The following is a 26,690-nucleotide window of genomic DNA, read 5'->3' on the forward strand; positions in this document are numbered from 1 at the left end:
CCTGCGCCTCTATGACTCGCTCACTCTCTTTGGGCCTCTGTGTCTTTCCTCCCGGTCAGGGTTGGTCCCCTGACCTTCCACCAGCCTTTCTTCCAAGGAGTATTAGAGGTGAGCTGGTTAATCCTGCCATCATCCCTCCTGCCTGCAGAGAGGCAAAGCATCCGTTATTACATTTGATCCTTACTGCAAACCATGAGGGGAAAAAAACCAGTCTTTTTATGATGGGAATGTTGAAATTTACATGAAAATAGGTGACATAACCACAGCCTCTAGGGCAGGCTTGGTAGGGTCTGGTGGCTCTGGGCTGGACAATGGAGGAGCCAGAAGGTAAGTCTCTGCAGTCCGAATCCTTTCTCCATGCTGCCCCCACGCTTCTTGAGGACGTTTGACACTATGATTATGTGGTCATGTCCGCACCCTTCCGCCAGGCTGGGAGATGGGCAGAGCGTCCAACCCACGGGCGGGGCCGGGTTGGAACAGCCTCAGAACATGAAATGGGACCTCGGCTACCTCTCCTGGGGCCTCCTTCCTCCTGGAAGGCAGGCCTGGGGGCTGGCAGGGGCGGCATCAGAATCGCTGGGGGAGTTCTTTCCCCAGTCATGTTCTGTGCACCTCTCCCAGCCTATTCTGATACCAGCTGGAGGACAGACAGGACAGGCACGTTTGGGAAACTTCCAGGCAAATCTGATACCCATCCAAATTCAGGGTGGGAACTAGGCCAGAGGGGCTCGTGAGAGTAACCAGGAGCCCACGGAGGCCCAGGTCTGCTCACCGCTGTACAGAGCCATCTACTCCTAGGGGAACTCGGAGCCAGACTTCCTGGGCTGAGTCCCTGACCCACCCTAGTCTTTTGACCCTGGCAAGTCGCTTGACCCTGGAATCTGCCTGCTTCTCTGTGATATGGAAATAACTGGGGCACCTTACCTGAGATGTGACCATGCGGGTGATGCCCCTGGCACAGAATTGACGCATACGGCTCAGAAATGTCAGCCACCGTGGTTACTTCCTACACTGACATCAACCAAGCGGGAAGGGAGAGGTAGACAGTGTTCCCTTATCCAAGGCCCGAGCTGGTGACAGGCTTCCTTCCCTCCTCCACACAGAGGAGGCTGGAGGACAGCCGCCAAACCCCAGGGACTCATCCTGAAATCCAGCCCAGGCCAGCAGTATCTCCTTTCGGCTCAGGAGCCCGGCAGCCCGGACCACCCTCTTTTGTCTGGGGCTGGGGAGACCGGTTTGGGGAAATAGTCTCTGGTATCCCCCATTCCCAGCTCCTTCTTCAGGCAGCTGGGGGGTTAGGGGGAGGGTTGTCCTGGGAAGGAGGGAGCCTGCAGACCAGCTTGCTTTTTCAGCAGGAACAGGTGGGCAGCTGGACTAGCGAAGGACGGGGAAGGGCTGGGGGCTGGGATAGCACTGCTGCGAAGCAGGCCATTCTCCTCAGGCTCCCTGGCCTCCCCTTTCCCTCCTCTCTGGCCACCCCGATCCCCAGGGTGCTCAGGCCCTCACACTACTAGTAAACTCACTTTCATGAAGGTTTTGAGGACCGAACGCATTTCGTTTCAGGGCAATGCCCTATAGTGACTTTCTTCAAACGTTCTTACAAAGTGCTCAGGCTCAGACTGGAGAGAGGCTGAGGTCTTCGCCTCCTCCTCAAGGACCCCTGTGGCCGTCAGGGCCAGGGAAGCCTGTTCAAGAAGCCCAGCCATTCGACAAGGGAGGGCTTCCTCAGCTGGAGGCTTGGTCTACTGCCTTTTCCTCCTGAAGCCAGTCAAGGCAGAGTCAGCACTAGAACTCAGTACTCTGTCCCCCAACTCCTATTAGGCTCTTGGCAAATGGGCAGTGGGGACTGGGGAAGGGCCTTCCTCGAAGCCCATGCCACCAGGCAGGCTTCTGGCCTGCGGGGCCCTCCAGGATGCTTGGGCAAGGGCTGAGTGCCACAGCCTGTCTACGCCAAACCCTGGGCTCCTTCTCTGGAAGTTTCTGTTCTCTGGTCCTGGGAGCTGGGGGGATGGGAACAAAGATGAAAGTCTGACCCCAGCTCTCCTGCCTCCCCAGCCCAGGGATCAGGATAGACAGGGAGTGCTTTTGAGGCAGCTCCCAGAGCCCCACTGAGCTGATGAGGGAGCTGATGATGTCCCTACCCTCACTCCCTCCCTCTCTTCCCGTGGAATGCCCCCTAGGCGTCCCCCCATGCTGCCCCCACTCCCGACAGGCCAGCACCTCTGAAATTAATCCTAGCCTAATTGAATGGGACACAGGGCCACCACAGCAGCCATTTGGTAAGTGCCGCTAAGGAGATGGCCCTGCCCAAGATTAGATCAAACAAATCCAAAGTTTGAAGGCCCTGGCTGAGCCCCTTCCGGTAATTTAAGCCATTGGACCCAAACAGTCCTGCTTGCGGTATTCTCTTGCTCTCCCCTCGGGTCTGTCTGATGGCTCCTTGCAAGCAGTCAGAAGAAACAGATTTGATGTACATATGACCAAATGGAGGAGCTTAAAACAGAGCCAAGAGAAAAGAAGTCAGAATGAGATCCGTAACACAACCCAGTTACATTAATTAAAATTACATGTGGCCCAAACAAGAACGTACATGTGTCAAAACTACGAAACCTGTTAGGAAGGGGCCCTTCAGGTTCCACCTGAATCAGGTGGAAAAAAGAAGAAAGATGAGGGAGTGGGGCCCACAGGAGATGGGAGAACAGAGAGGGGAGGAAGGGAGGCAGGGAGATAGAAGGAAAGGGAGGAAGGGAAGGATGAAGAGAGGGAGGGAGGGGGAGGGAAGGAGAGGGAAGGAGAAAAGGGAGATAGGGAGAGGGAGGCAGGGAAGGAAGGAGGCAGAAGGAGGGAGAGAGGGAAGGAGAGGGGGGAAGGAACACTCTTTACAAATCACCTCTAAATGTTTTTTTCTGGGAATAAAGTTTGGATTTACTTAATATGCATATTTTTCCATGTAAAAACATTAAGCCTGTTCAATTTTCAAAAATGGGAAATGCATTGATTTATAATTTCTTAAGGACATACTTTTCCCCCCTTTTGTCCAAAAGCCATTTTAAAGCTTGCAGAACAAAGGACAAAGGACAGGTACAATGTTGTCTTTAAAATGTAGTTTAAAACAGAAAAAGAAGTATCTCTCTGGGTAAATGGAGGGAATGGTTCATTGAGGAGCCTGTCGGGACCACTGGTGTCAGTGCCGTTTACAAGTCCTACTAGTGAGATTTAGACTTTGAACGTGTGCAGGTACAGAATAGTGGAACCTGAACCAGGTGGAAAAAAGAAGAAACAAGAATGGAGAATTGTGTACATCTGCTCCAGAGAACTATAATGAGGGAGAGGGTTCTCGTAGCCTAAATGACTCTGATCACAGATCAGATCAAATGTGGTCAAATATATGAACCTTCGCTGAGGCTTTGCATGGTTAGGTTGTAGTAAGAGTGTTAATCCAGGAGGCTCCCCGGAGGAGGTGAGTGCTAGAAGCCAGAGGCTGGTCTGGCTGGACTCTGGAAGCAAGGATGGCTGATTTGGACCCCTTGATCTGCAAGGAGACAACGGAGACCATCTTCCCAGGCACACTCCCTTAATTAGCCTTTCTTAGTACCTTTGAAAGGGTATGAGGCCAAGGGCTCAGTCTGAACCTGGAGCTGGGCATCATTCTTCACGCTCTGTGGGTGTCAGATCCCCTTTGGAGGCTCCTCTAGGGACAAGTGTTGAGGGCAGGCTGGGGCTTCCTGTTGAGCTGGCGAGGCCGGCCCGTGTGTATGCGTGTGCACGCACACGTGTGCACAGGAGGTGTCAGGGTCCAAACTTATCCAGCAAAGAGAGCCCAAGGCTGCAGTTTAGGTCACCAGAGAACATGGAGAACCAGGCCAGCAGATCCCAGGACGGGGACACAGGAGAGCAGGCTCAGGTTTGCAGAGGCCATGGTCAGCTGGGGAGGGGCCTGGGGTCTCTCACTCCAGCAGGGCCTATTAAAGGACAAGGGCTCAGGGTCCCAAGTACCTGGAGAAGTGGCCACCCCTCCCAGGGTATGAAGGGAGGTGATAGGTGTCACTTCTGGCTGGGGCTTTGGAGGAGTGGGCACGCCTCCTCCAAGGTCTGCTTACACCAGGCAGCTGCAGACAACACTGCCTTAGGGCTGGGATGGCAGAAACACTGAAGGGAATGGGCCTGGGTACCTGAACCTCTACGTGAAAGAGGGCTGTCCCCCGACCAGGCTTGGGATTGTGCCTTGGCCCAAAACCTGAGACATGGATTTCTATTGTGATCAAACCTCTCTATATCACAGCACCTTCCCTGGTAACCCTCCCCGTGTTACCGGGCTTGCACACACACGCCTCTTTACCCCTGTTGGGTCTGTCTTCACTAACATCTCCATGGCTGCTCCAGACACTCCAGGATGTGTGAGCCGGACTGGGTGCGGGATCCTTGTCTTCTCCTTGGGTTGCTCACACTCCCCACTGGCCTCCACCTTCTTTGAATTCCCGCCCCCCCGCAACTTCACAGTCTAGTTCACACCCCATGTCTGCCTGGAGGCCTCCCTGAGCCCCTGAGGCCAGGTCTCTGATTGCTCTGTCCCTCCCTTTCCTGTCTGGGCAGGTGGGGAGATAGCTGAGGATGGCAGTCTCAGGTGGCACAGGGACAGCGAGTGCTAATTTTAACCAAACCCACAGGTTGTAGGCATATGCGGGAAACACGACCTCTCCTCTCGGTAACGGATTGCATTTCTCCTGGGTGTTCCTGGGCATGTGCCCCATGCACTGTGCATTCTCTCTCTCTCTCTTTCTCTCTCTCTCTCTCACACACACACACACACACGTTTTCAGGCCCACAAACAAGACCACAAGGCCACTTGTGCCTAAAACAGCTGAGCCGTTGAGTCCACGGTAAGAGAGAACAGAACCCACTGCCCCCCACTAGTCTAACCATCTAAGGTAAGTAAGGGGAGCTATGACAGCTGGCGAGCTTGACCAGGCAGAACTATGACTCCGTGGAAGGACCCTGGGATGGTCCAGGAAGAGGGATGAGTGGAGGGGTCAGAGCTCCACCTCCAAGTCTAGGGGTCAGAAGGTGCTGGAAAGGGCCCTGGAGTCCAGGCCATGCCCTCCTCTCCCCTACCCTTTCCTCACCTGTATCTGTTTGCCTTTCTATGTTTTTATAGTTTTGATAGCTTTCTAAAAGTCACCTTCTCTGTGAAGTCTTCCCAGATTCCATCAGGCACCGAAGTTCCTTCCATCTTTTTCTTGTTTCTATTACAACTCTCAGGACATTGTGTGGAATTCTTCTCTTTTTCTAAACTATCACTGTCCTAGGTATACGATTCCTAGTCCCCAGCGTGGTGCCTCGCGCAGAGGAAGTAGATGTCACCCGATAATAATAATATGAGATGTCCCTACTATTAAGAAAGAATATTTAAAAATTGAAGGAAAAAAAACCTTTAAAACTTTACAGAATGGACAAAAGATATGAGCAGAAAATTCATACGTAAAACACAATATAAAATAGCCCTCAAATATCAAAATATTAAGAAAAATGCTTACTAAAATTACAGCTAGGGGCGCCTGGGTGGCTCGGTCAGTTAAGTGTCTGACTCTTGATCTCAGCTCAGGTTTTGATCTCAGGCTTGTGAGTTCAAGCCCCACAGTTGGGTTCCGTGCTGGGTGTGGAGCCTACTTAAAAACAAACAAAACTACCCTGAAATACAATTTCTCACTCAGCAGACTGGCAAAAATTCAATTGCTTGGCAATCCTCTCTGTTGGCATGGCTGTGGAGAAATAGGCCATCTTGCACACTGCTGGTGGGAGTGCAAACTGGCACAATCCTTGGAGAAGACCTCGTCAAGACCTAACAAAGCCATGGACACATTTACCCTTCGACTTGGTAACCTGCTGCAGGGGCTTACCCTGAAGACATAGCTCAACAGGGTGGAAATACGTAAGCACACATGGTTCGTGGCAACATAACTTGTGATTGCAAAACATGGGAAATTGCCTACGTGTCACAGCACAAGGGGCTGGTTGAATAAACCGGGGAACATCCCCACCCCGGGGAATACTGTGCATCTATGAAGTCAGTGAGGACGATCTCTTTGAAATGATACGACGTGACTTTCAGGATACGCTGTTAAATGAAAACTGCAAAAAAATGCAAAAAGGAACATGTACTGTACATATTATCTTTTATAGGAGAAAGAAGAGAAAATAAGAAAACACATGTATATCTGCTTATTTCCAAAAGAAGCATAGGAGAAGGGATTAGACTGGAAACTAAAGAAATTGGTTATGCATGAGGGGTTCAGGGGGAAGGAGGCTGGGGAAGGTTTATGAGAGCAACACTTCTCTGAGCATACATTTTTATGTAGTTTTGACTTTTGGAATTATGTCAATATACTATATATTTAAAACTGAATATTAGGTCAGCAAGGATGGGAGTGACCCCTAAAGTTGTGTTCAGATGGAAATAAATGAATTCAACCATACTTCATAGGAGCAAAATAGCCATACTGAAAGAAAAAACAAGGAATCCATGTAATATTTTTTAAGTTTATTTATTTATTAAAAAAAATTTTTTTAAGTTTATTTAGTATTGAGAGACAGAAAGAGAGCATGAGCATAAGGAGGGGAGGGACAGAGAGAGAGGGAGACACAGAATCTGAAGCAGGCTCCAGGCTCTGAGCTGTCAGCACAGAGCCCGATGCGGGGCTCAAACTCACAAACCGTGAGATCATGACCTGAGCTGAAGTCGGACGCTCAACTGACTGAGCCACCCAGGCACCCCTATTTATTTATTTTGAGAGAGAGAGAGAGAGAGAGTGGCAGAGACACACAGAGAGAATCCCAAGCAGGTGCCACCTGTCAATGCTGAGCTGAAGCAGGGCTTGAACTCACGAACCGTGAGATCATGACCTCAGTTGAAATCAAGAGTTGGACGCTTCACCCACCGAGTCACCCAGGCGCCCCTAATCTGTGTAATGTTTTAAACACAGTCGTTTGTCCTTCAATCTACAGAGAAAAAGAACCAGAAATAAGTCTTGATCTCTTCTTAAGCTTGCTTTTTGTAGTGGTGTAAAGAATATTATCGAGCCAACTGATCAAACTGGAATATAGATTTTGGTTAAAAAAAAGAATTGTATCATTGTTACAAAAGTAAGTCATATTTATAATGTATCAACCCCCTCCCCCCAAATTTGATAGCAATGACATATTTAAATAATATCTGGAGGGGCGCCTGGGTGGCTCAGTCGGTTAAGCGTCTGACTTCGGCTCAGGTCATGATCTCACAGTTCGTGAGTTCGAGCCCCGCGTCAGGCTCTGTGCTGACAGCTCAGAGCCTGGAGCCTGCTTCACATTCTGTGTCTCCCTCTCTCTGTGCCCCTTCCCTGCTCATGCTGTGTCTCTCTCTGTCTCAAAAATAAATAAACATTAAAAAAAAATAAAAAAAATAAATATCTGGAGATGGGACTTGGAAACTAACAGGCTTAGACATAGACCAGAAGGTTGCACAGGAAGCTGAGACCCTGGCAGTTGGCAGTGGGCTGTAGACATGACACAGAAGAAGCTGAAGGTTGCCTGGCCAGTATCCACTCCACCCTTCTTCCCTAGTAACCAAACCCTGAGCAGAGGGCCTCGTTGCAAAGACTCCATTTCCCAGCCTCCTTTGCAGTGGAATGTGGCCAAGGAGCCTCCCCCTATCAGTGAGATGCAGCAGAGGTGGTATGCAGGACTTTCTAGAAGACTCCTCAGAGGAAAACGACTCGTGTGGGAGGTGTGCCTTTATTGCTCCTTCCACCTTCCTTCCTTCTGCTTCCTGGTATATGTCTTGGTCCATGGGGCAACCTTGGGCGTGGACTCTGCACTCTGAGGATGGCAGAGCGAAAAAGGTGGAAGGAGCCTGTGTACCTGATGCCTCTATGGAGTTAGCATACCAGCCGTGGATTGCTCACCTTTAGACTTTGCCCAGATAGAATATACCCTAGGGTGTTTGAGCCACTCTTCCTGTGGGGACCTGGGGGTCATTTACACGCAGCTACAGGCAATCTGCAAACTGATGAAGAAGACTTGGGCATTCAGCAGAGGGCTGGAGAGCAGTGGCTGGAGGAGAGCCTGGAGAAGGCCAAGCATGAGTGGAGGCCAGTTTGTCTGTGTGGGGGCCTAGTGGAGCCATAGCTGGGAAGGCTGCCGGGAGCCAGACTGGGGAGGCCTTAAAACCCAGACTGTGCCACTAGCCTATGGTAACCTTCAGTAAGCCTCTCCCCTGGCCTGGGGACCCCTCGGCCTGGGAATTTACTCGGGGACCCCTTAAGCCTGGGAATTTACTCAAATCAGAAGCTTCTAACCTGAAGTTCAGGGACAGACTTCATGGAGTCCGAGAACATCCTGCCAGATCACATAAGAGTTGTATCTATGTGTGTGTGTGTGTGTGTGTGTGTGCGTGTTTGAGACTGGCCCACAACTTCCATCAGACTCTCTAAGAGATGTGTGGCTTTCGAAGAGTTAAAAATCACTGCCCCAGATGCTTCTAGCATGAAAAGTCTCTCACTGACCGTATTATGTGGGCTGGAAAGAGCCTTCAGTGATAGGGGAATGAACAAGTAAAATTAGGGCTTTAGGTACCTGAAAAAAAAATTTGATCTGGTAGCAAATACTCATAGAAAGTGTGTTTTAAAAAGCTGAAAGCACACACACACACACCCCAAAATTAAAACTTCCCCATAATTATTCCACATTATTAGCATTATGGTGGCTTCTTATTTTTAGGTATAGATGTTGTAGAGGCCACTTTTAGACAACAGGCTCGAGCAATGGAAACTTCATCAAGGCAAAAGGGCCCACAGCGAACACCTGGCTGAATCCAGACGGGTCCATCAGGCACCCGCCTCAAAATACCCATAGGCCCTACCTGACCAGTGGGCTGCTTGCTACCAGGCACAACTACCAAAAAAGGGAAAATTCCATTGTCCCCATACCTCCTCACCTTCCCCTTTTAATAACAGCTCCCATCCGGGCCTCCGGCAGACAGATCCTTTGCCTCTTGCGGTGTATTCAATAAACTTCTATCTTCTTTGTTCAGCCTTGGGTGAATCCTTTCACCACCCACCCCCGCACACCCCGCCCCAGGCTGCCAGCTTCCAACTCTTGTTGCTCCACATTTGGGGACCCCCATCTGATGGAAATGGACACAACAGATATGATATGAAGCATCTTTTCTTTGACATTCATTTTCATGGCTGCAGAATATCACCCATGGGATTTTTTTTTTTTTTTTTTTGCTAGTGAAGCAAACCATTTTAAGGGTGCCTGCCATGGGGGCACTGGTTTAGTAAGGTTCTGACACCCTGCAAAGCCCCAGGAAGTCAATGACTGAGGGTACTAAACCCATTTAATGGATGAGGAAACTAAGACTCCAAATGGGGATACGCCCTCTAAGCTATTTTCCACTTATTGACAGAGGAGACTGAAATGCAAGGGTTCCCAGCTTTCACCACGTGTGTGAGGAGTTGTCTCTGGGAGGTGGCTTCCTTGGGGGTCCTCCCACCGTTGGGACAGTGGGAACTAGGCTTCTGCAGTCTCTTACCCCAGCCCTGGCCTCCCAGCCACCTGGGGCTGCTGCAGGACTGGGAAGGAGGATCCTGGGGTGGGGGTGGGGGTGGGGCGCGGGAAGGAGGGTAGGGGCCCCAGGCTGGGAAAGGGAACTTCTCCCTGTAAAGAGCTTGGGCAACAGATTTGCTGCAAGCCCAGCAGAAAAGTCCACGAAGGGTACTGGCTGCCTCTCCTCCCTGGCCGCCCCCCTCCCCTGGAGCCTCCCAGCTGCGAGGTGAGGAGCCCGCCTCCTGGGCGCAGCTGCTCTGTGGTGCTGGGGGTGACAGGTGGCAGACTGGGACTCTTGCCCCCCCCACCCACCCAGGGGGTAGGGGGTGGGGGTGGGGAGGACCAAAGGAAGAACTCATCCTAGCCTCTAGCCTGGAGTCTTCATGCTCCCTCCCCTCTCCACCTTGCCCTTAACAGAAGGGAGGTGGGCTGGCTTTATAAAGAAGTGCAAAAGCCCTGGGGGCGGGGGACAGGGCCCCCTACACTGTTGGAGCTGGGCAGTAGGGTCAGTGGTTCCTAGAACCTGGCTCTGCAGCCAGAGTTTGGGACTGTGGCTTAGTTCCACCACATTCTAGTTCTGTGACCTTGGGTAAGTGACAGCCTCAGTGCCTCAACATGCCTGTCTGTAATATACAGCATAATAATAGAACTCAGTAACAGCATGAAAGAAAGTTGAGTTACAGTGTCAAGTTCTCAGAACAATGCTGGTACCTACTAAGTGCCCAAGAAATGTGAGCGATTGCTTTCAGTTGCCTATCTTCCCGGAAAAGTGCCTTAGGCCTCAGGCATCTGCCCACAGGGGACTGTAGCCTCTCTTGAGTTAGTACATGTGCAGGGAGGCCCAGCCCCAGTCAGAGGGGCTTCCATTCCCATTATGTCTCCAGCTGGAGGAAGGATTTCTCTGAGCATTGCCTTCTAACCCCCTTGGTGTCCTGTGACCTCAGGGGACACATGGATGAGTTTAGGGCAGGGGGATTGGTCCTGTCTTTTGCTTCAATAAGACTGAGCTCAGTGTATTGCTTAACACATGCAGATTAGCTGGGAATCATGTACCAGCTGAGGACAGGCTTGGAGTGTGTGTGTGTGTGTGTGTGTGTGTGTGTGAGAGAGAGAGAGAGAGAGAGAGAGAGAGAGAGATTGAACTCCATGTCTATCTTTGTGCTTCTGCTTCCTCTGTCTAGAGCTGTCACTACAAATGCCTGTCCAACTATGGATGACATTTCTCGGCCTCTCCTCTGTCTTCATCTGGGTGGGGCCATGTGCCTAATCCTTGCCAAAGGCACTGAGTCGAAGTGATGGATCAATTCCAAGACAAGAAGTGTCGGCTGTTAAGAAGCAGGTATGACTTCTCACCACTCTCTTTCCTACCTGCCGACGGCAGGCTGGCAGGATGACGGGAGCCCGGGACCCTAAATCGCCAAATGGGAAATACTGCCTGCTTGCCAGCCAGGAGCACCACTGCTGTGAACTGAATGTTTGTGTCCCCCACCCCTATATTCATATGTTGAAGCCCTGATCTCCAAAGTGATGGTAGCTGGAGGTGGGTCCTTTGGGAGGTAAGTAGGTCACGAAGGTGGGTGGGGCTCTCACGAACGGGATTAGTGGCCTTCCGAGTAAAGACCCGAGAGAGACCATCTCTCTCTGCCATGTGAGCACACAGCGGGACGATGGCTATCCAGGAACCGGAAAGCGGGTCTTCACCAGACACTGAAGCTGCCGGCACCTAGATTGCAGGACCTTGTAGCCCCAGAACTGTGAGAAATAGGTGTTTGTCTATGGTATTTTGTTAGAACAGCCCGAGCTAAGACACTCACTATTTGATAAGGGGTGATATATTCCACAGTGTTTCAGGTTTGTTCGTTGTCGCAGCTAGTAGTGCTCTAATGTGCAGGACGATGACATTAGGGAAGGGATGACATTAGGGTTAGGGAAGGCTTCACAGAGACGTTAAAACCTGAGAAAGGTTTGAAGGCTGAGCAGAAATTGCAGTGGTGGAATCGGGGTGGGAGGGCAGATTTCATCTCAATAGAAGAAAGAGCTGTTGACCAGTGACAGTTGGCCCTACAAGATCGCTGTGTAGCAGTGAGCATATAAGCAGAGACTGTCAGGAATGTGACCCTGGGGAGCATGTGGGATCAGATGCCCTCTGCTGTCCCTGTCAGCTCAGAGGTCCTGTCCAGCTTCAGAAGGACAGGTTTGGGTACTCCACAAGGTTGTCCAGAGGATCCCACGGCTTTCCTCCGGGCTCTCTGAGCCTGGCACAAGAGCCCGCTACAAACTACCCACAGTGACCATGTTAATGGAGAATACTGAGAAGCCACCTACAGTTCCCAACGTTGGGACCAGGCTATGTTCCAGAAATCTCCATGTGAGCCAGTTGTTTGGAAACTCAGAATGCATTTTTCCCATAGAAACCAAGTTATAAATGGTGGTTGGTTTTTCACTCCAGTCCACAAAATTCTCTTTAACTCATAGTGTTCCTGAAGTTTATCATTAACAGTACAACGTTAACTGCCCTCGGTCACCTTTGACGGTCTTGGTATGGTGAGAAAATGCATTTCAGGTTCCAGTTGGGAATGCAGACGTGCATCTTACTTCTAAGTGGCATCAAGGGGCCGGGGGGGGGGGGGTGGTGGCAAGTATTTTGGGCACCAGGGAGTCCTTAATTTTCCCCCCACAGTAGACAGAGAGCTCCATGCCCCAGAAGTTCTGAATTGCAGAACAATGGGCCATGTCCCTGCAGTGAGATAGGGCAGGGGCAGGAATTCAGACACAAATGGCTGTCCCCACCTTGTTGGAGCAGATCAGTCATGGTGCCTGCACATACTCAATGGCCCTGCTCAGGGAAGTAACTGAACCCTGACTGGTCCAGGCGGGCCCCTGACTGCAGGCGGCCCATGTGCAGGTCACTTGGTGACCATCTGGCTGGAAGAACTCTGTCCATCAGGGGCCGTGGAGGTGCACAGAGCCAATCCACTTGGCTGCCTCCAGAATTTGGACTATGAATTAGAGAGGGATGAGGTCAGCTGGTAGCCAGGAAGGACTGGAATGGAGACGCACATTCATCAGTCAGGAGGGCTCCAGGATGCAACATCAGACACTGGCTCTAGCTGATTAAATCAGAAAAGAAGTTTCTGAAAAGCACGTTGGGATACCCACTATAGCAGGCCCTGCCAGTGCCCTGCCCAGGCCCCCTTGCATTCACTGCCACACGCCAAGTCTACTTACTGTGACACCGTACAAGATCTCTGACCGCAGGGAGCACGCCTGGCCTGTGTGCCAGGCAAACCAGAAGTGCTGGCCAGTTCATGTCCCTGGAAGCAGCCTGAACCAATGACAGATGGGGTGTAGGTCAAAAAACACCCCCTTCCTTCAACGGAACTAACTCTGAGGCCTGTTCCCCACTGTCTCCCAGAGCTCCCCAGCAGGATTGAGCTCCAGGTGCCCTGACTGGCAACTGGCTTGATACAACAGTTATCTATTGCCGTGGAGCAAACCATCCAAAACTTGTGTGGCGTAAAACAGTAATGATGAATTGTTTCTCACGTGGGTTGGATGGCGACTCTAATGCGGGTGTCATCTCGTTCAGCTGCATTCAGCAGGAAAGAAAGTCCAAGATAGCCTCTCTCACATGTCTGGCAGTTGGCTGCGTGCCTCAGTTTCTCTCCAAGTGACCCCTCATCCTCCAGCAGGCTAGACCAGCTTCCTTGTGAGGCGGTCTCAGGGCAGTGTTCTGAAAGGACACAGGCAGAAGCTGCAGGGCTTTGTTAGGCTCCAGAACTCACTCAATGCCACTTCTATCTCTATTCTCTTGGGCCAAACAAGGCCCAAGCCTGGGCAGATCCACGGGGTGCAGAAATACACTCCCCACCTGAATGGGAAGCATGGTAAAGTCACATTCCCAGGGAGCATGGGTACTGGATACTGGAGGGGAGGAATGGGGCCCACGAAATAGCCCACCACACCCGGTAACACATACTGAGTTAGCTTCCTTCCCTCTCTTCCTCTCTTCTACCAGTGTTTCCTGGGACTCCCCCCACCCCCCGCCCTCAACCCCAATAGTTACACTTGAATATTTCAACCATTGTCTACTCTGGGGGAATGTAAGCCAAGAGCCACACAGAATCATCTGGAGAACTGGGAACCAGGCTTGAAGCTCAGCTCCCAAGAAGGATGGCCCCTGCCTAGGAGAAGACGGTGCCACTGTCCCGAAGCTAGATGCCTGTGCCATGTGGCACTTTCTTCTTCCAGTGCTCATGTCTCGTCCAAGTCTGGTGTGGGTGAGACCTCAATATGGAGTCTAGGTCACTTGCCTGGAGCTTTATTGCCAGGACGCTGCAGAGGTCAGGTTTCTGGGCTCAGCAGTGGGGAAGAGCGTTCACAAGGGTGGACATGCCCCCAAACCTAGCCAGAACATTCAATGGTGTCGGCTTCCCAGAGAAGCAAGAGAAATGGGGAGGGAAGAACGTGGAGGGAGGAGTGGCACCAGAGAGGAGCAGGTCCCCAGGGCTGACTCTGGTGACCTTCCCAGTTTGCCCTGTCCTGTTCCAATTCAGTCATCCCTTTTTCTGACCATTATGTCTTCCTTTCTGAAGGTGGTTTAGGTGAGTCTTGATTCCTTTCTACCAAAGGAGTCCTACTAACAAAGCCCAAGCTCCTGTGGACACAGGCGCCCAGGCCGTGGGGTTAGTTGTCCCATGTGTGTCCGGGATTGGGACCACCAGGCCTCCTGTGGAGAATGGGGATCCCTCACCCAGAGGCTGCCTGGTTGTGTGCAGTCATCTTTGCCATGGCCCCTCGCAGATGGCATCCATCCACACGACACCGGCATCTTATGAGTTCTTGTGTGTTCTGCTTTACTTCTGGTGGCTGTCTGGCTTGTTAGCTCATCTGCTGGTGCATTTGTTCACTCCACAAATGCTTATTGTATATCTTGGAAATATTCACCGTCTTGGGAAGAAGCTCAGACCCAAAGCTATTAAGTAAGAGCAAACGCGTGAGTCTTTGTACAGTGTTTACAAATCAGACATTGGAACAATTTCCAAGTCAGAGCCTTCTAATATTGCTGTACTTTTACTTGTTTAATTAATATGGAAAGCCAATATGATGTATACACACATTTGGAAAGTCAAATAGCGCTAAAAAGGCTTATGACAGTGTGGTGGTTCCCTGTTCCACCCTTCCCCACTTTCCCTGTTCTCTTCCTTAAAGGCAACCACCAAACTCTGTTACCTATTTCTTCTGGAATTCACCCATTTCTATATGTCTAAAGAATATGCCTATGCTGCTATCTTTCAATTACTTAATTATAGGCATTATCGATTGATTGCTCATTATGATAGATGAGGTTTAATGCTCTGACACTAATATCCTCTCTCCTCCCCTCCCCCATCCTTCCAATATGATTAATTTACAATTTTTCCTTAGGTCAACATTCAGAGTCTACAGTATCACTCACGCCTATGTAAAAATTATTCACAACTGAGCTTTGTAATTTGTGCTATTGTTTTCTTTCTGGTTTTTTGGTTTTTGTTTTTCCCAAAGTTAATAATTGCTTTGTTGTTTCGATTTGCTTAACTTTCTCTCAGTAGTGTATACATGTGAGCCTTTGTACAGTGTTTACAAATCAGACACAGTACACTGATCCATTAGGTCAATCATAGGAGGTAATCTATCATTTTCAGTTTTTTCTCCAGAGCTGTCCTTCCTGGAGACCTTCATTTTCCTTCAGTTTGGACTTGCTCTTCTCTAGGGTTGCCCATCAGTTGTTGTCTTGGGATTTTCTTTTGCTTTCATCCTTAAAATTCCCTTTGCCTCTCTCTGGAATTGGGGGTCTGTGTGCCTGGATCTCATGGGTTTCTCTTGCTTGGTTTTCACTCTCTTGCTCTGGTAATGCACCTTATCTGGTGAACGATGTGTATAGCAGGAGAGGGCATGATAATGACTGCTCCAGTCTGGTCTGGCTGCCCTCCAGTGTCTCCCTCCGTTGCTTTCCAGGAAATGCCTTTGACTTTTCTTTTGGTTGGACCTCTTGTTTCCTGCATCTGTCTTTTTTGGTTTTAGTGGTGAACACCTTCTAGTAGCTTCCTGAGAAGGGGTTTGGACTAGTGGTTTTTGGAGACTTTGCATGGCTGAAAAGTACTCCTCTCCTACCTGAGGGTCTTGCTTCATTATCTTCTTTGCCAGTATGGCCTGGCTGCTGAGAGGCTCAAATCCATTAGAAGCACTGACCCCCTCCTGTGTGACCCATAATTTTCTCCCTGGAAGTGGACAAGATTTTCTCCTGTCCTCAGTGTTCTGAAAATTCCCAGTGATGTGCATTGGAATTGGGATTGTTTTTAGCCACTATGCTGGAAGATCAGTGGGCTATTCAGTCTTTGTGGTGCAGAACTATTAAGAAGACCCTGGAAACCTAACTCTGGGGTGCCTAGACCTAAGCCAAGGTCTGGGTAGGAGGAGCTACACCGGAGCTTAGCTTCTTTTAGGACCAATAGCTTTCTCTCCCCTACTTCTGCAGTAGGGGTCTGGAGGTAGACCTATAAATCTCCACAGACTCCAAGGTCACCAGATGTAAAGCAGCTGGTGTTCCCCAGCAGCTGCAAACCTCGGGAACACTGAATCCAGTCTGCCTGGTGCCCAATAGCCTATTACTACTCCCTTGGCAAAGCTGCTTCCCTCCAGTTGCCTGTAGCAGGGAGACTCCCAGTGATGATGAGATCCCTCCCCTGGAACCAGACCTACACTACATCCCAGCTGCATTCCCGACCCAGCATGCCTTTCTGGGGACTCATGGGAGATTCAGGTGCTTCCATTGGGTTTCCCATGTCTGTTCACAAGTTTTTGATTTCCAAGAAGTATTTTGTTGTTGTTGTTCTCTAAATGGCCATTAAAAAAACCCCAACATTCTGTTCTTGGGATGCAACATCTTATTTCTCTGGGGAGATTAATGATCTTTTAAAAATCGTTCTTTTTCTCTTTTCGGCTGCCTCAGGTCATTTGGCCTCTGGATTCCTTATTAGAGGTTTTTCTAGGCAGTCTGGGAACCTTTGGTTGTCTGCTTGTAATTAAGTATAGTGGTGAGTGGGGAGGAACCAAAACGCTGATTGGAAACTGGGGGCACTTTGACTCTGAGTCCCCACTGTAGGGTGATCTTGGTGGACCTTCTGATGGGAAACCTCTGGGTCAATGTCTTCATTTAGGGCTTTCCTTTTGGATGGTCAAATGCCCAGAGAGCTGTCTTCTGATCTACTGCCTCAGGAGCGAGACTGGTGCCGGTCCTGAGGGGGTTAGGTTGGAAAGGAGACCCCGAGGGCAGGTGGGATGAGAATGAATCCCTGCCCGCAGACTCTCTTCTCTGCTTTACCTTCTGCAGAGAAGAAAGCTCCAGCCCCTGCCCTGAGGGAGAAGGCAGGTACCCAGCACTGCGGAGCTGGGGAGGGGCCTGGGGGACCCGCTTCTTCACAGGTCTCCCAATCTCTACCAGCCCCCTTACTCTTAGTTCCAAGGGCACCCCAGCGTTAGCTCTTGAGTGCACTGAGAACTCTGCGGTGGAATTGGATCCATTCTGAGCCCCCGCCCCCCGCCCCCCACCAACTAGTTTAGGATTTCACTCCCTTGTGCCTGGTCATGTCCAGTTACCACTTGTCCACGTCCAACACTTCCAGACTTGTCACTGCACTCTCCTCTCTTGTCATTTCTGTCCTTGTAGGTTTATGTTTTTAAAAAAATCTTTTTACTAGTTTTAGTGAATTTTGGAAGGGAACAAACCTCGATGTGCATGTTCAATCTGCCATTTTACCTGCTCTGTCGCTATGCTATAACCGGTCTATCCATTCTTTGCAGAGGCTCTGTCCTGCTGACTTCATCTCTCTGCCTCCTGGCAGTTCGGCCAGGCCCCCACCAGCTGCTTCTCAAATTGCTGCAGCTAGGAGGCAGAGACAGGTGCCTGTGGGACAGAGCCCCAGAGCCCCAACCTCTCTGGTCTCTCAGAGCCCCCACACCTGCAGACCCTTCACAGAGAGCTCAGAGGGAGGGAGGCATGGGCTAGTGGGTACTACTTTGCTGAGAAGGGATGGAGTCCAGCCAGGCACGGCCAAGGATGACCCAACCCATCGGCCTGGGTGGGCAGCACAGTTGTCTTTGTGTCCACGTGGCCAGATGCTGTGGATGGCAGGGAGGATGGACCACACGCTGGAAAGATGCTGACATTTTTCCTTCTGGGCTTCATTCAAATGCTTGCCTTCTGAAGCCTGATCATTTTGGGAGCCTAGGACCCTTCTTTTCAGAACTAGGGCTGACTCTTTGTCAGGCTAACTCTTCCCTGGTGATGATGTGTCCTCCCATGTGTTGGCAACCCTTGCCTCTGGGTGGGGAGCTGCAGCCCATGTTTCTCCTGGAAGGACAGTGTCATTGTGGGGCACTGCTGATGCTCACCCAACAGCCATGGCCCCTCCTCCTGCCTAAAAGAATTTTGATTGGGGCGCCCGGGTGGCGCAGTCGGTTAAGCGTCTGACTTCAGCCAGGTCACGATCTCGCGGTCCGTGAGTTCGAGCCCCGCGTCAGGCTCTGGGCTGATGGCTCGGAGCCTGGAGCCTGTTTCCGATTCTGTGTCTCCCTCTCTCTCTGCCCCTCCCCCGTTCATGCTCTGTCTCTCTCTGTCCCAAAAATAAATAAAAAACGTTGAAAAAAAAAATTTTTAAAAAAGAATTTTGATTGGTACGACCGGGGTTAGGCCAACCCCAGGATGAGTGAGGAGTGGTCAAAGCCAGTCATAGCTATCCTATTCCTCTGTGTCATGACTGGTTCAGGGATGAGTGTGCCATCTGGTTCTGGCCAGTGAGATGTGCGCCTGGGCTGGGGGTGATATAGTGTGTGGTGCACCTTCTGGGAGAGATTTTCCTTCCTTCCTTCTTCTTTCCTTCCTTTCCTTTTTCTTTCTTTCTCTTTCTTTCTTTCTTTCTTTCTTTCAGTTTATTTTTTGAGAGAGAGAGAGAGAGAGAGAGCAGGGGAGGGAAAGAGAGAGAGGAAGAGAGAGAATTCCAAGCAGGCTCTGCACTGTCAGTACCTGATGCAGGGCTCAAATCCACGAACCATGAGATCATGACCGGAGCTGAAATCAATAGTCTGACGCTTAACCAACTGAGCTACTCATGCACCCCCAAGATGTTTCTTTCTGCTAAAAGAGAGAGGAGACTTTTTCGCCCTGTTTTTCTTCCTGTTTTGGATGCTCTCATGTGAGGACATGGTGCCTGAGCTAGGCAGCCATCTTGTGACCATGAGGCAATAAACCAGAAAATGAAAGTCCATATGCTGTGATTAGTGGAGTCAAAAGGTAGAAAGAAAGAGAATGGGGACTTGATTTCATTGTTAAGCCTCTGAACCCGTTCTTTTTTTTTTTTAATTTTTTAAAAACATTTATTCATTATTGAAAGAGAGAGCATGAACAGGGGAGGAGCAGAGAGAAGGGGAGACACAGAATCCGAAGCAGGCTCCAGGCTCTGAGCTGTCAGCACAGAGCCCGACGCGGGGCTCAAACTCACAAACCGTGAGATCATGACCTGAGCCGAAGTCGGACGCCCAACCGACTGAATCACCTGGGCGTCCCTGAACCCATTCTGAAAGCACACTTACTCCCACTGTAGGACTTGCCAAGTCAATAATAAATGAACTTGTGGTTTACGCTTCTGTAAATAAGGTTTTCTTTTCATTATAGTTAAAAGCAGCCTGACTAATAACACTCACGGACCGTCTCTGGTCTCGGATTCTTCTGGTGCCTGGGAAAAAAGTGGTCTTAGTTTAGTACTTTTCTATAACAAAGTACCACAGACTGAGTGGCTTAAGAACAACAGAAATTTATTTCTCTCAGTCCTGGAGCCTGAAGTCTGAGATCAGGGTGCCGACATGGTCAAGTTCTGGTGGGGACCTTCTTCCGGGTTGCAGAATGCCACATTCTCACCATGTCCTCCCAGGATAGAGAGCGGAGGGGAAGCAAACTTTCTATGACTCTTCCAAGGGCACTAGTCCCATTCGGGGGCTCTACCCTCATGACCCCGTCTCATCCAGTTGCCTCCCAAAGACTCCACATCCTAAATACCATCACATGGAGGTGAGAATTTGGGGAAGACACAAGCATTCCACTGTAACAAAAGCTATGACTTACTGGGGTTAAAGGTAAGCCAGCAATTTATTCATTCAATATTTATTGAGTGCCTACTCTGTGCCAGGCCCTGATTTAGGTACTGGATTTGAAATCCAAAACACAACCAGGACTATGTAGGAGCATCAGCCAGAAAGAAAAAACAGGATGCCTCAGTGTATATCAGGGCACGTACAGGGCTTTGCTATGGCCCACCCTGTGCGCAGCATTGTATGTTCATCTGTGTGCCGACACCCATGGTAGGTAGTGGTAGTACCCCCATTATACGGATGAGGGAACTGAGGCTCAGAGAGCTTCAAAAATTTGTCCATGGTAACATAACTAGTCAGCTTCGGATCCCTGAGCCCACACTTAATCACTTCATAGGTGGGACAGGAAATGAGTGTCTGTTTTCCAGCCAAGAATAAAAGGTTGTAATTTGGCAGATAGAGTACGGAGAGTGCTATGTTGTTCAGTCAGTCAACAGACGGCTGGTCAGTGGTGGGTGAACAACTGGTCACCCTGTCAGTCAAGCAAACATGGGTTCATGTCTTGACTGGCTCACCCTGAGCCCAGAGCACGTGATTTCCGGCGGGTGTGACAGTAGGGAAAGACCCTACCCCTGCCCTCGGGGCACTTACAGCCTAGGGGCCAGCAGACAGATGGGGAGAGGCCGAGGCCAAGAGACAAGGGTCGCGTTTGTCATGCACAGGTGCCTCCCGGTTGATCTTGGTTTAGGACATGGGCAGAGAGCTGGAGACAGAAGCATCCCAGTGGAGGGCACAGTTCGTGGATTTCAAAGCAAGGCTCAGGAAAACAGCGTGGTGTGGATTTCAAAGCAAGGCTCAGGAAAAAAGCTCACAAAGGTAAGTGTAGAATGACCATATGACCTAGCAATTCCACTCCTAGGCTTACACCCCAAAGCACTGAAAACAGGGACTCAGAAGATGCTGGTACACCAGCATTCATCGTAGCAATAGCCACAATAGCCAAAAGGTGGAAACGTCCCAAGAGTCCATTCACAGATGACTGGAAAAACAAAATATGGTCTATCTATACACTGGGAAAATAGTCCTCCCTAAAAAAGAATGAAGTTCTGACACAGGCTACGACATGGAGAAGCCTTGACAATGGTGAAATAAGCCAGTCACAACAGGACAAATGTTGCATGATTCCACTTATATGAGGTATCTAGGAGAGGCAAATGCATAGAGACAGAAAGCAGGTTAGAGGCGCCCAGGGGCCAGGGGGAGGGAGAATGGGGTGCTTAATGGGTACAGAGTTTCTGTTTGGGGTGATGGAAAAGTTCTGGAAATAGTGGTGATGATTGTACAGCATTATATCTGAAGGCACTTAGTGCTAACGCAAATGCACTTGATAAAAATTTACACTAAAAATGGTCAAAGTGGTGAATTTTATGTTACGTGTATTTTACCATAATAAAACAAAACCAAACCAAAAAGTGAGGCTCAGATTTTGCCCACGTTGAGACTGTTTGCACCTCCCATTAGGCAACGTGGAGAAACAAAAATGACTCAGACATCGTCGGTGCCTGGAGGAAGCAGGGCAGATGAGGGGATCCGAGAACACGGGCAAAATAACGCAGGGCTGGTTCAGGCCCGTGCTGGGGCCGAGGAGAGGGCATGGCCAGGGTGAGCAGGGGTCAGAGGTGTTCATCTGGGAGGGCGTCCTGGCAGAGGGGTGAACCAGGAATGGCAAATTCAAATGCTTCAGGGACAGGCAGGTAATGCTATAAGATGCACTAGCTGGTATAGGGAGTAGATCACAGGGAGAGGGGTTATGTGGCAGAGTGAGAAGCCTTGAAATAAAAATCAAACACCCAGCGTTCTGCTGGCTAAGCAGTCACACCCGCAAAGCCCCCGCCTCTGCTGCCCCATATGTCCTGGGCTGGCTCGTCCTGGTCGGCCGAGAAATGCTGTGGTGCCCTGTACTCTCACCTCAGCGGGTTTCCAGGTGTCTCACGGTCCCCCGACCCCCTGGGCTGTGCAGGGACCTGGGACTCACTCTCTCAGCCTTGGATAGAAGCATCTAGGATGAACGAGCCACGGACCCCTGGCTGTACGCTTCAGACTCCCATCAGCCGTTACCACTGTAACCTCACGTAAGGCCAAGTCAGAAGCCCAAAAGGGTTTAAGAGTCCAAGGGTCAGGGAGGAGTGTCAGCACAGGCAGGGGCTCTGAAGAACATCCAGGTGAGCCCCTCGATATACAGATGGGTGGATGGGACCCAGAAGGACAGACACATGAGGAAGGAGCCCCTTGTCGCGGGAAGTATTCCTGCTGAGTGACCACTCACGGGTGATGGTACAGCGAAAATTCCCTCCCTGAGTTGGGGGATGGACTGGATTTTGTAAACTTTCCCTTCCGTGTCTGAGAGTCCCTGATCCAAGGCCCCCCACGAAGCCCTTCTCCCTGTGGATGGCAGCTCATTTCCTTCTTCATTCAATTTGAACACTCCCCATCTGGCTTTGCTTTGGAGCAGTTATTTGTCATCAACATCAATTCAGCCCTAATGATGTAACCTGAACGCATTGTGGGGTGTCAAGCCTGGACCCCAGCTGCCTCGCAGGGGACATCCCCAGGTCTAGATGGCCTCGGACTTCTTCTTACCTCCCTCTGGGCCCTTTAGGGGGTGGAGGCTGGGCCTCTGCCCTAAGCCCCTCCCTGTCTTGAGGACCAGCCTCTGGAGGCCTCTCAAATCCACCCCCCTGCCAGGCCCAAACCTGAAACTCCTATCTTTGGAGCTTGACCCGGGGCACACATAGCCAGCGAAGCAGGGACAGGAGACCCAGGAGAGGGAAAAGAGAGAGAGCCTCTGCAGGTCAGTCTGGCAGATGTGGTGAACACACTAAGAAGGGCTGAGCATGTACTTCCTGAGCTGTGGGAAGATTCAGCGTCAAGGGCCGACAGGTCAGAGAGGGGCACTTGGATAAATTTACTTGAGCACTCACTGCTTTTTCCTAAGGCCTCGTTTTTAAGCCACTGAGTGAGGGGTAGTGGTGTTTGACGGTGTTGTGGCTGATTTGGGGACAAATGTGGAGGAGATGGGCCAAGAAGCCTAGGCCCCTCAAGTTCCACTGTAAAGTGAGGCCAACGCCTCCAACGCCACCCTGGGTTCTGGGCGTTAGGACCTAGAGTGACAGGATGCCCATGCCAGCAACATGCAGTGTCCTGTAGTTGGAGTGACCAGGCCTAGGGGGCAACCCCAAGTGTAAATTTGGTGCCCTGGACTTGGACAAAGGGACCTAACTTCTCGGAGCCTCAGTTTCCTCCCCATGCCCACTTCAGGGAAGGGTGAGGGGCACCGTGGGGAAGGCATGAGGACGGCCTCGGGCCCCAAACCGTCTCATCTCCACACCCTGTCTCTTTCCTCAGCGCCCTCCCAGGCCCCATCTCCAAAGGGACGGACCGCCCAATACTAACACAGAGCTCGCCGGGGGCCGGTTAGACACTGGCCGCCCAGTCAGAAAGTGGGTTGAGGATCCAAATGTTGGCCTGAGAGTCTGATTTTTTTAAAAAAGAAAATCCTCTGCTCCTGTTGGATTAGAAATTGTTTTGTTCTCCCTCAGCAGGCCCAGACCAGCAGGGCCAGAAGTGGAAGTGTTTTTAAAGTCACTCTCTTGCTCGAGACGGCACTGTGGCTCCCCATTGCCAATAGGTAGGCATTGAACGGCCACCCGAGCCGCAACGTGCTGTGCAAAGCAGACACAGCAGAAGCTGTCCTTGGGGCTGACAATCTAGACCTCACAGCTGGGTTGCTTCCAGATAGCCCTTCACCATCTGCATAAGATTTACCAGGGAGGAGGCAGGGCTCACTAAAATGCAGACTCCCAGGTCCTGCTCTGGGCCCTCCTGGTCAGACTCTCAGGGGCCGGGACCTCTGAAGCAAGTTCTCCATTAGAGTCTTTTGCACACTGAGGTACAAGAACCAGCCCCCAAGGATTGTGGATCTAGGGACTGCCTTCTGCCCCCAACATGGATTTCCACCCCTCACTCAGCCCCACCAACCAAGAAAAAAGAATGAGGGAACTAAGGAATAAGATAAAGTCATAATGCCCCCATTGCCCGCCAAGACAGGCTAAGCCATTCATCTTGTCACACCCAATTTGTTCCAGCGGCCCTTAACATTTGCTGATTACATTTGGCCACATTCTCCCTGCTTTTCTCTTCCTCATTGCCTCTTGATGTGCATGAAAGTAGTGCCTCTGTTTAGGAACTTAGAACTTATACGTGTCCATAAGTTTGAACAAAGCCTCGCATGTCGCCTCTATCCAGTAGTCACACAGACACATACACAGGGGTCAGTGTTCCTGTGGTGATTTTCCACCTGCCTACAAGTGGGAGACAGTGAGAGAAGGTTACCAAGTAACAATGGCTTCAATGAAATAGACATGTAATTCTTTTCTATTTTAAAGAAGTCAGGGATTCCTAGGAGAGAGAAAAAAAAAAAAAAAAAAAAAAAGGAAGAAGTCACGAGAGGGCATCTGGGGCTTACAGATTGGCTTTATGAAATCATCCAGTGTCCATACTCTTTCAAACTTGCTTCTCCACCAGCTGCATGAGATTCACTTTCCATTTTATGGTCCTAGACGGCTGCTCTAGCTCCAGCCCTTACATCCATCTTCCAGTTAGCACAATTGATAAAGAGGAGAAGAAAGACTCATCTTTTTGCCTTTAAGAACACTTTCTGGGAGGAATACATGAACTTCTGCTTTCAGCCCAGCAGTCAGAACTTAGTTACACAGTCACACCCGGCTGCAAAGGAACCTGGGAAACGTAGTCATTATTCTGGGTGGCCAGCTGTCTGATTAAAAGTCACACATATCATCAAGGAAAAAGGGGGGAATGTATAACAGGGACTGCCTGCCAGCACTCTGCCCACCCCTATAGTCTTCCTCGATCTGAGGCATGTTTTCTATGGTGATCCTTACATTTGAGTTGATTTGTGAAAGTAAAAAACTGCCTCATGTCTAATAAGAATAAAATCAGAGACAATGTGGAAAAGATAGTAAGAGAATCAGATAATTACAAAGGGAATGAAAGTAAAGCATAACTTTTCAGAGACAAGTATATGTAATCACTTTGGATTTGGGAGCGATGGGACTTGGGAACCACCGTTGGAGTCTTACATCCTCATAAGGGGAGGAGTGCTCATAAAACATTCTTTCCCTGGTTAAAAATGTCAGGGGTGTCTTCTGTTCTTCCTTTATACTCCTGCGCTCAGGATTGATGGGCAGTTCCTACGTCTGACTTTCAACCTCACCCCTTTATCTCCATGATTTCCCGGTCCCTAGAACCTACCCCCATCCCCATTCATTTTGTGCATAAATAGATTTCTTTTCGTGATCAGTTCACCCCTCTGCTGAGAAACCTCCAGGGTTGCCCATAGATTACCAAATATATTCTTATTTTCTTCACCAGGCACACACAAACACACACACACACACACACACACACACACACTCTATTCCTATCAAATGAAAACACTGGCTGTCTCCCTAATTCACCATCTGCCTTGGCTTCTTTGGGGCTCTGAATTTAGTCACCACTGGCCTTCCTTATGAGGCTTTGCCTGGTTCCACTGGCTCCTGCCAGAGAAGAACATGTCCGGGCTAGCTGATGGAGGATGAGAGGCAGGTGGAGCAGGACCATCCCACAACCCACAGCTGGTTGTGAGAAGCCGAGCCACTCCAGATGCCTCAGGGCAGAGCTGGAGCTGGCCAGCCCTGAGATCTGTGAGAATAAATGCTTATTGTTGTGTGTCACTGTGATTTTACAGCTATTTATTATGTAATATCTTTGCAGCAATTGCTAACTGATCTACCTGACTACATATGCTCTTCCGTATCTGAACCCCTGCAGTATTTTCTGTGTGTCTTTTAGAGTATGAGTCTCTTCTACCTTCAGTTGCGATTGGGTTTGGATATGAACACAGACACCCAAAGAAACAGTGGTGAAAATAAGATTGGAGTTTATTTCTCTCTCATATGAAGGCTGTGAAGCAGGTAAGCCGTCGTGGTGAACTGAACAGTGAGCCAGCCGTCCGCTTTGCTGAGCGTGTCACACAGCAGAGCAGGGACAGTCCAAGGCAGTGAGCAGGAACTAACAATCAGCCTTAGCTCCCAGCCTAGGCCTGTGACCAATATGAGAAACAGGCACTGTTTCCTAACTTGCCCAACCTGAGGAAACATCTTTTCAGGTGCTTGCAGAGTACGAGGATGTGTGCTGGCTATTTTCTGTGTGTTTTAGTTTTTATTTTTACTTTTGAAAAATTTTAAATATAAACCGTATTAGTCAGGGTTCTCCAGAGACACGGAACCAATAGGATATATATAGATACAAAGAAGGAGATTTATTATAAGAGTTTGGCTTCCATGGTTATTGAGACTGAGATGTCCCACGATCTGCTGTCTGCAAGCTGCAGAGCAAGGAAATCCAGTGGTGAAAGTTCCAGTCCAAACCCAAGGCCCGACAACCAGGGGAGCCAATGGTACAGGTCCCAGTGGAAGTCTGAAGGCCCAGGAATGAGGAGCATTTATGTCTGAGGGCAAGAGAAGTTGGACGTTCCACTTAAAGACAGCAAATCCCACCCTTTCTCCACCCTCTTGTTCTATGGAGGCCCTCAGTGCCTTGGGTGAGGCCCACCCACACTGGTAACAGAAAGTCCTTTACTCAATTCACCAATTCAAGTGCTTATCTCTTCCAGAGTCACCCTCACAGGCACACCCAGAAATCATGTCTCCCCAGCTCTCTGGGCATCCCTTAGATCAGTCAGGTTGACACACAAAATTAACCATCACATAAAGAAAAGTAGAGAGAATAATAGAATGAATCCCCACATATCTATCATTCAGTTTCAAAAATTATCAACTCAGTGCCATTCTGGTTTCACCTATACTCCTCCCCCACCAAGAGGTAAGAAACTTCCACTCTTCTTTCTTCCTCTCTACCTT

General features: G+C 50.0%; 1 long non-coding RNA gene across 4 annotated transcripts in view; it reads left to right on the top strand.

Moving 5' to 3' along the window:
* LOC122203225 overlaps positions 1-26,690 on the top strand; it is a 43,046-nt gene that overhangs the window by 12,419 nt on the left and 3,937 nt on the right. For 2 of the 4 annotated variants that reach the window (XR_006195096.1, XR_006195099.1), the window contains 3 exons: positions 10,764-10,921; positions 20,430-20,583; positions 25,621-25,742. This is a non-coding gene — a long non-coding RNA (uncharacterized LOC122203225). The remainder of the gene's footprint in view (positions 1-10,763; positions 10,922-20,429; positions 20,584-25,620; positions 25,743-26,690) is intronic. The other 2 variants (XR_006195097.1, XR_006195098.1) reach the window with 2 other exon arrangements.

This window comes from Panthera leo, chromosome D3 (genome assembly GCF_018350215.1).
Source record: "Panthera leo isolate Ple1 chromosome D3, P.leo_Ple1_pat1.1, whole genome shotgun sequence".
NCBI lineage: Eukaryota > Metazoa > Chordata > Mammalia > Carnivora > Felidae > Panthera > Panthera leo.